The sequence below is a fragment of the Corvus brachyrhynchos genome, unplaced genomic scaffold (assembly GCF_000691975.1).
Source record: "Corvus brachyrhynchos isolate BGI_N302 unplaced genomic scaffold, ASM69197v1 scaffold255, whole genome shotgun sequence".
Classification (NCBI taxonomy): Eukaryota; Metazoa; Chordata; class Aves; order Passeriformes; family Corvidae; genus Corvus; species Corvus brachyrhynchos.
Window position 1 is genome coordinate 5,703,745 of NW_008238358.1, and position 8,405 is coordinate 5,712,149.

Below are 8,405 nucleotides of genomic sequence, written 5' to 3' on the forward strand. Positions count from 1 at the left end.
AACGGGGGGAGGGGGGAAGCCTCCCTCCCCCGACCCTGGCACCGGAACGGCTCGCTCGGCACCCGGCGAGGCTGGGAGGCATCTCACCTCCACCTGAGCGCGCCCCCGGTACCCTCGCCAGGCTGTCAGCCTGGAACCGCGCAGCCAGCCAGGAACACAAAATGAAGGCTGGCTGTGGGGAAGGATGTAGTGAAGTAAAATGGCTGTTTAGAAGCGAGCGCGGTGGTGGAAAGCTGCTTCCTGTATCGACGCTGTTTTTCTAGGGAGAGTTATCATGCGGTTCCTCGTAGCATTTTCTGTCCTTATCTCTCATGCGCCGTCGCCTCTGAAAGGAGCATTGATGACCTTGGGACCTTGTGTGATGAGATGGATCTTGCAGACTAGAAACATATTCTTGCTGAAGCTAGTTTAACAATTCCCATAACAAAAGCCTAATGAAAACTCATACTCCTTAATTGGTCTAGCTAAATCTCGTGTTGACATATGCTCATAAAATTCAAAGAGATTATGTATTTCTAAATAAATCATACCTAAGAATATTGGTATATTAAAAGAGAGTTCCAAAATATCTTCATTTCTAAATAAATCATTGGTATATTAAAAGAGAGTTCCAAAATATCTTCTAAAATGACATGATGTAATTTTTTGGCCTTAGCCCTTGGAAAATTACACGTATTACCTCTAATTTTTTTTTTTTTACAAAAACATCTTTAAAATTAGCAAAAAAACCCCAAACCTTTTTCTTCTTTTAAAGCAAATCTTGTTTTTTAAACTTGCTGTACACAGCAACACCCTTGTGTGGTTTTAGGATTCTGTGAATAGGAAGAAAAACTGCAAAACGTATTGGTGGATGAAGTGGCTGTGGCAAGCTTTCAACAAATGTCAGCGTGTTAGTGATAGAAGTTTCTAAATGCATGCTAAACTTCAAAATACTTTTCATCTGTATGTTACAGCTTACTTTACATGAAGGGAAGCTAAAGCAAAATAGCTGTCTGAGGTCATACAGCAGGTTGTAGACTAATGACAGAGCTTGAAAATGTATTAAGATTCCGACCCCTTTCAAGCATCCTTTCTGCTAAACCTATTTATTTGCTCAAGCAGTATGTTTTTAAAAATCTTTCTAGATGTTGTAAAGTGCCCGATACCTCTAAGATTTGTTTCATAATACCGGATGCATACAGTGCTGAAAAATTTATTTATGAAAAATCAATGATGTTTAAATGATTGCTTGCTTTCCTATATCCACCTCTAAGGTTGTTCTCATTGTACAGCTGAAATTTTGCATCTTGGGGGTGGATTGATTGATTGGGATGAGCAGTAGGTCTGACAGGATACTAGAATGCTGGTGCAGGACAAATGGTTCCCAGCAGTTCAAAATGGGCAAAGCAGTTTTGCTGTGGTGCTTCTTTACTCCTGTTAAATTAATATGTTGTTGTATTTATGTATAAGAGGCTTTTCAGGAGAAAGCAAATGCAATTCAAGAGAAGCCAAAATCTTAGTTAAAACTAAATGACTATAAGCTCACTCACTACTTTCCATACATGCAGATAGGCCCTTCCTACATATCTTCTGTGAGTTAGGTTATAGCATTCTGGTAATTTTTACACTCCTACAACATAACTCTTGAATGATTCAGAATATTTTGGGTGGAAACTAAATATAAATTGAAGGAGATACCTAACAGTAGCTGAACTAGACACTGGAGTTAATTAAGATGACCTTAATAAAGAGAAGGGAGGGACTAAAGGCCCTGAAATACATTCCTTGTGAAAAACAGAAGAACAAAAGAGATTTGGTGCAATAAAGATTCTTTTTTTTTTCTGGTCCCTTGTGTTTATCTTATTGGAGGGTGGAAGAAGGAGGAAGAAGCTAAAAAGGCTTAAATTGTAGGTACCTCATAAGTCATATGGAAAATGAAGTCTATGCATAGACTTAATAATTGTCTTCCTGCAGTTTGTGATGCTCCTCCCTTTCCCAGGAGTATAGATCAATCAGTTTGATACCTGTGCATGGGTGATGGTGCCTAATGTAGCAGTGGGAAAGCAGCTCTTTCCTGCTGTATTTATACCTGGACTACAGTTCTGCCAGCTGAACATCTGATAGAACTCTCAATCCATCCAAATGGGTAGTAGAAGTCAAACTAGATATTTCCTCTTAGAACCGGGTGAAGAGCCTGCATGTAAAGGGGTAGCGATGCTGTTGTTTCGGGGTTGTTTTGTTACTGTTTTACTGACATATGCTTGGTAGAAACTGGCAGGGCTGGAGCCAGCATGCTGGGCTAGCATACTGCTGTCCTGGCTGAAATGGTATACTGCAGCTGCTCCCCAAGAGACCAGCAGTGTGATTTAAAAGCAACAGCAAAACTCCCATAGGAATGCAGGGAATATTGCGTGTCTGAGATTTGGGGAAGAGCTGGAGCAAATGTAACTGTGTTTGTAACGATCTAGTTGGTCCTGCTTTGAGCCCAGGGGTTGGACCAGGTGACCTTCAGAGGTCCTTTCTAGCTGAAATTATCTTATGATTCTGTATCAGTATCTGAGTCCAGGCCTACTGTTTGAATGGACATTGCTGTTAGGCCACTGAAAGAATTAGTGAGGAAGTAAAAAGACTAATGAAAATGGCAGCTGCTTGTAATAAAAAGCAAATGAAGAAGGCAATTGGCAGAACTAAACTCAACCCTCTTCTCCTTTCCACCCTGTCAATGACCTGGCAGGGTGTCTCTAGACCACAGGTTTTCAGCTTGGCCCCGGATTCTGGTTAGAACTGTATTTACTTTTGGATGAGAGCACTAGCAGGCATTACTGCTGATCTTGTCTTTGTGCATTGATGAAGATTGCAGTCTTTCAGCTTTGACACCACGATTTACGCTGCCTAATGATCAGCCAACACCAGTGTATTGCCTGATGGTGTTTGATATTAATGTAGATGGTCTTGAGCTTGTGGCTTGCTTACCTGAGAACCTTTTCCTTGGTTGCCATACTGCTGCATCCATGGTTGGTTCAAACACTTGCCATGGGAACTTTGCCTTGAATATTGCTGCCTGCTGGTTTGTGTGAGAGTCGTGCTGGGATGCTATGTGCTACTGCCTGACCTAGAATGGCAGCTCATGTTTTGGCCCCTCAGGATGTCTTTCTCTCTCTTGGGAGTTTAAAATCTGAGAAGTTTTAGTTTGGGTCTTGCTTTTTCACTGTTCATCTTTGACTAATAATTCTGCCTCAAACTTTCATATTTAGGATTCTTTTTCATTTAGTTATAAATACTCTAGTCTCATTCCAGTTTAAACATCTGCAAAGATTTTAACTTTAGGTGAAAACAAAGGTGAAAAAATTTTAATGTTAGGAGAAGCAAAGCAGAAGGTGGTAAAGATGTGCATAAGGGAGGAAACGAAAGAGCAAACAGATTTAGGTCAGAGCCTTGATGGTCAGCTGTATGGTTGTAGCATGATCAGATGATTGTTTAAGAAGCTACAAAGCTGAGATGATAACCAGTTGTTTATGTTCTCTTACTTCATTGTAATGCAAAGCTAAAGGCTGTCTTGGAACTCTGATGCTCCCAAGGGCCATTCTTATGGTTGTACTGGGTGGGACTGGATAGGTTAGGATACAGTGCAAGACTGATGGGGGGTTGCGTGGGCGGTCTGGAAGGCGGGTGAACTGGGAAGAGTGGCAGGCTGGCTGAGAAAGCTGTTGGCTCTGACAGCCGCCAGAGAATGGGAGCTGCCAGAGATGACTGCCCCAGTTGAGGTGTGTAGTTGCATCTTGTGTGATGTGGGCTGCACTGATTCGCTAGTCAAAAAAATAAAAAAAAGGAGAAAAAGGCTGGGAGGAATGATTTATTTGATTTATTTGTGTTGTTGCTTACCAACAAGATGTGGAAAACATTTGGACAGGTTAATAGTTAGCATATGTGGGGAAGATGAGTATCATTTCTCTGCTGTAGGCAAAGCATTTCTTTGTATCTTTTACAAGTAAAGGTTGGAGTGTTTTAAGACTACTTTGGCATATCTTTAGAATTGAGTATCAGTGCTTCACAGAACTTAATGAAAGTCTAGAATTCTAGTAGGTTTATGCCTCAAAAGATTAACCATCTGAGATGCACCCAGTTTAAACTCAGTTTATAAGGAAATAGGAATAGGAAGAGTGCTCACAGGATGGAGAAAGAGGAAGACATTTCAAATTTCATGTTTTCCACTAGGCAAAAGTATGCATGAATGCCACGTGTCAGAGTTATCCATACTACTTGGTATTCTGGCCTGTATGATCATTTTGAGGAAGCTCAAAATTGATCTGACATCCATTTCCACTTTTGTGGGTGATAAGGTAGCTTCCTGATGCTGTGTTTCTGGATGTGCACAGATGCACCAGAATGTGTTCTGCCGCTGTAGAAAAGTCTGCCTGGAATTGTCTTGCTTCTCTCTGTTCTATACTTTTGCAAAACAAGGAAGTTTCAGTAGAATGTGATGTCTAACAGTGTATTTGCCCTGCTGCTGTCCAGAAGCTCACCTTTTAAAATGTTCTTTGGTTTTTGTATTCCAGTTATGTCTTTCTATTACTGGATCGATCAGAACCAAGTGTAGAAGTTCTTTTAGAAGAAGGTGCTTTAGGGATGTTCTTTAAAAATTTTGTTTTATTTCTCTTTATAGTTTTGGGAAAATTAAGGAAATGTATAGTTTAAAACATATCCATATTTAAAAATAGGACAGACAAATATTAAACACTAGTAAGAAGTCTCAGATTTCATAGAAAGTTGAGGCTGGTAAAGATGTCTGGAGAACGTCTGGTCTACCCCTCCTTGCTCAAAGTGGTCAGCAAGAGCATGTTGTTCAAGGTTGTGTCCAGTGGGTTTGAATACCTCCAAGGATAGAGACTCCACTATCCCTCTGGGCAGCATGTTCCAGTGTTTGATAACCCACATGGTATGAAAAAAAACGGCTTTTTCTTACATTATGCGGGACAGAGTCAAAAGCCTAACTAACCTAGTGATAAATATATGCCTTGCATAACCCCATCTACCAAGCTAGTCTTCTCACCGTAGAGCATTGTGAGGTTAGTTATTTCAGCATTATATCCCCTTCCTAAGTCTAGGCTGACTACTTCTGAACACTAGCTTTTTTCCCCTCAAGGTTATTTGAAGGTTAAATGTTTCCAAACATTTGATTTGGGCAAAAGTATTTCTCTAAATTGAGTGGCTTCATTGGCAGAGGGCTCAAATATGCAACAGAATTAATCTGCCTTAAGAAACAGCTTTGTGTCAGCTGAACCACAGTGACTGATTTTGAACATGTTTTTAACCTATGGCAAATACAAGATAGAATGTATTAGCTCATACTTTAATGAACGAGTTGAAGCAAGTGCATTTTATCTTGTATTTGTAACGACCTAAGAATGCACAGATAGTTTACTGTAGCTTGGTAAACACATGGTGTTATTAAACCCATGCATTAGAACCCTAACTCTTTCATACAACAACAATTTGGATGGGGCAGTGTCCAGTCTTCTTCATTAGGTGCGTGATTTTTAAATGTTTAGGAGCTCGTGACTCATTATCTGTCCACCTCTGCTTGTTTGGCTGATGCTTTTGCTCCAGGACTAAATGAGGCAAAAGTAACTTTCTGAAAAGTGCAGTAAAAAGGAGTCCACCAGCACAGATAAATGTTTGGTAGACTTCAGTAATAAAATACTGATGGCTAATGACATGTGTCCATTTGACATGTTGAGATGCAGGTGTCTACAACAGATACCATTTCTTACAGGGGTGTTTGTCCTCTTCCCTATTTTACTTTGGTGAAGCTTGTTTTAAGTTTTATAACTCAAGTTCCTATCATTCAGTATGGTTTAGATCACTTCTGAAAGATATTTTATCTCCTGTCTTTCTCTTATCTCCTCCCACATTTGACTTAATGTTGCTTTAATTTTCTCTAAACGTATTGAACAAGACAATTACTAGATTTTTATTTATCATGGCTTGTGATTGTTCGGGGATGGGACTTTTGTCTCAGAGACATCTCTTTATTTTACCCACTGGAAATTGTACAAGGCCTGTTAAAGAATCAAAAGACAGGCTGAACAGTGGCTGTTGCTTCTTCTCTTTGTTGGTGCTTGACCTTTCTTCAGGTGGACATGTAATTTGATTTTAATTCGTCCTATGCGTTGTGTTAGCTCCTCTCTTTGCTCTGTTCCCATCTCTTTTTCTTGTTTCCTCATGCTGCTTCCAGTGAATTCCCTGTTGCTTCCTGTTCTCTCCTCCTTGGCTGAGTAGTGCTGAACTTTTCTTAGATCCTTGTCCCTTCCTCTTGAAACAGAGCCTTTGGATTGAAACAGTCCAGCCTTCTCTTAAAGGAGCAGCTTCCAAATAACTGCTGCTTGAGTATCAGTTGATAAGGAAACTGTTACTTTGTCTCTACCCTGTAAGTAATTTTCAGGGGTGGCTGAGACAGCAAACAAATTGGTGTATTTTGAATGTAAAGCTCAGTAAGCGAATGGGCTGCAGATGTTGCTGCTCATGTGTCAGTGGCAGAAATTTTGAGTTACTACAAAAGTGCTTAACTGCCTGTGGATGTAGAGAAAGGTTATTATTCTTCAGTTAGTAGGAAGAGAAGTCCAAGAAATGTCTTGTCTCAACAGACTTTGAGAAAGAGCATAACAGTCAATCTTGTTATGAGAGGCCAATGACCATTTGAGTATAGAGGTCATCCTCAAATAATCTTTACCATACGGGTTTTTTTCATGCTTTAATGCTAGTAATTTTGATAGCTGCCAGATAGCTTCTTGAAAGCCTCATCCTCTTTTTGCCCCTCCCTCCACATGATTCAGCCGGTGGTGTCTGATACGGCCAGCTGTAAGAGCAATATGAATAACAGGCATTTTATGTTGTATGTGTAGTATAGCTTCATATCCTTGTGCATGGCTGCCCTGAACTTCTCCATGGACTGACAAGTGCATCTACTAGAAGAGTGGCTCTATTGTGCTAAAGTCATTACAGAGCAGAATTGGAGGGAAGATTTCACTAGATCATGAAAACGTGAGATGTGTGGCTAACATGAAAATGGCAATATGGAAATCAACATATGTTTTGGGAGAAGAATAAAGTAGGTCATTTCCATATCACGAAGGAGACAGACTCCCTTTGAAGTATTTCTGTGGAGGATATTACATAGACATGTTACTGCATATTGGATCAGTCCAGTTTTAGCCTAAGCTTTCAACATTTGCTTGTACATAGTTTTCAATTAGTGAGAAATTATATCAGACTTGTAATGTTTTACATTACTTTTCCTTTCTCTTTTGTTCTAACAGCTACTATCAGCACATTGTAGTATACATTTATTTTATAATGACACACTTTAAGCATATAACAACCATATTTTTGCTTTAGGTATTTTCTGACCGATGTTTACCGATGAATTCTATGGGTGTTTTGATATTTTATGAAACCTTCAGTTAATAGGTATTTATATGCCTGTGAATTGAATAGTTATGAACTTTCTTAGCAGTGTTTCAACAGCTGGTATCTATGTGTAAACAAGACTAAACACAAGTGTATAAAGCTAATGTGGTAGCAGAGGAAAATGGAATTTTTTAGCCTTCTTTTAGGTAAGATATGTGATATGGAATATTATATTTTTTTTCTTCTAGTGTCATATGTTACAAGCTTGAAAGACTAAAAAATTTAAACACGTTTTTAAAATGAAAGGTTGATCAGTACAAGAGGAAAAGAAAATAATAAAAGAGAATTATTAGTCTCCTTTTTCTGTGTCTTTTCCTTGAAGCATTAAGGCCATAAAATTAGTTTTGTTCTGGTGATGCTAAATCTATTTACTGATATATTACCTGAAAAATTAAGAATCACACTTAAGAACCACAGAATATTTTGAGCTGGAAGGATCAGAGTCCAACTGTTAAAAAGAGTCAATGGCCCATATCTTTGAGGGCTGAAGAAGGCTAGCATTCTTTTGTTTTTTGCACAGTAATTATTTTTACAGTTCTTGAGAAGAATTTAGAACCATGCTATGCATTTCCTTATTGAAAATGAAGCTTGATAAGCACAGTAAAACTTTTCTGTAATAAGTACACAGACTTAAATATCTTTCTTATACATGTAAACATTGTAGTGTCATGGGCTATAGGAATAGGATAAGAATGTGAAACTAGAGAAGTCCCATCTAATGCTGTGGACTAAATTCACTCGGGTGCATACCTGCAGGATTCTTTCAGACTGGCTAGGTCTCACTGCTGTCTTAGGAAAGAATTAGATGTGTGCTGTATTTTGTGTGTCCTGGTTTTGTTCTGAGGAAGTCAGAATGCAGCATCAGAAAGAAGTTGCGGTATGTTCTGGTAACTTCCCTACCAGGAGTGATCACAGGATCTCTGTGGAAGGACAAACCAGAGCTTTTCTTTCTATGTCCT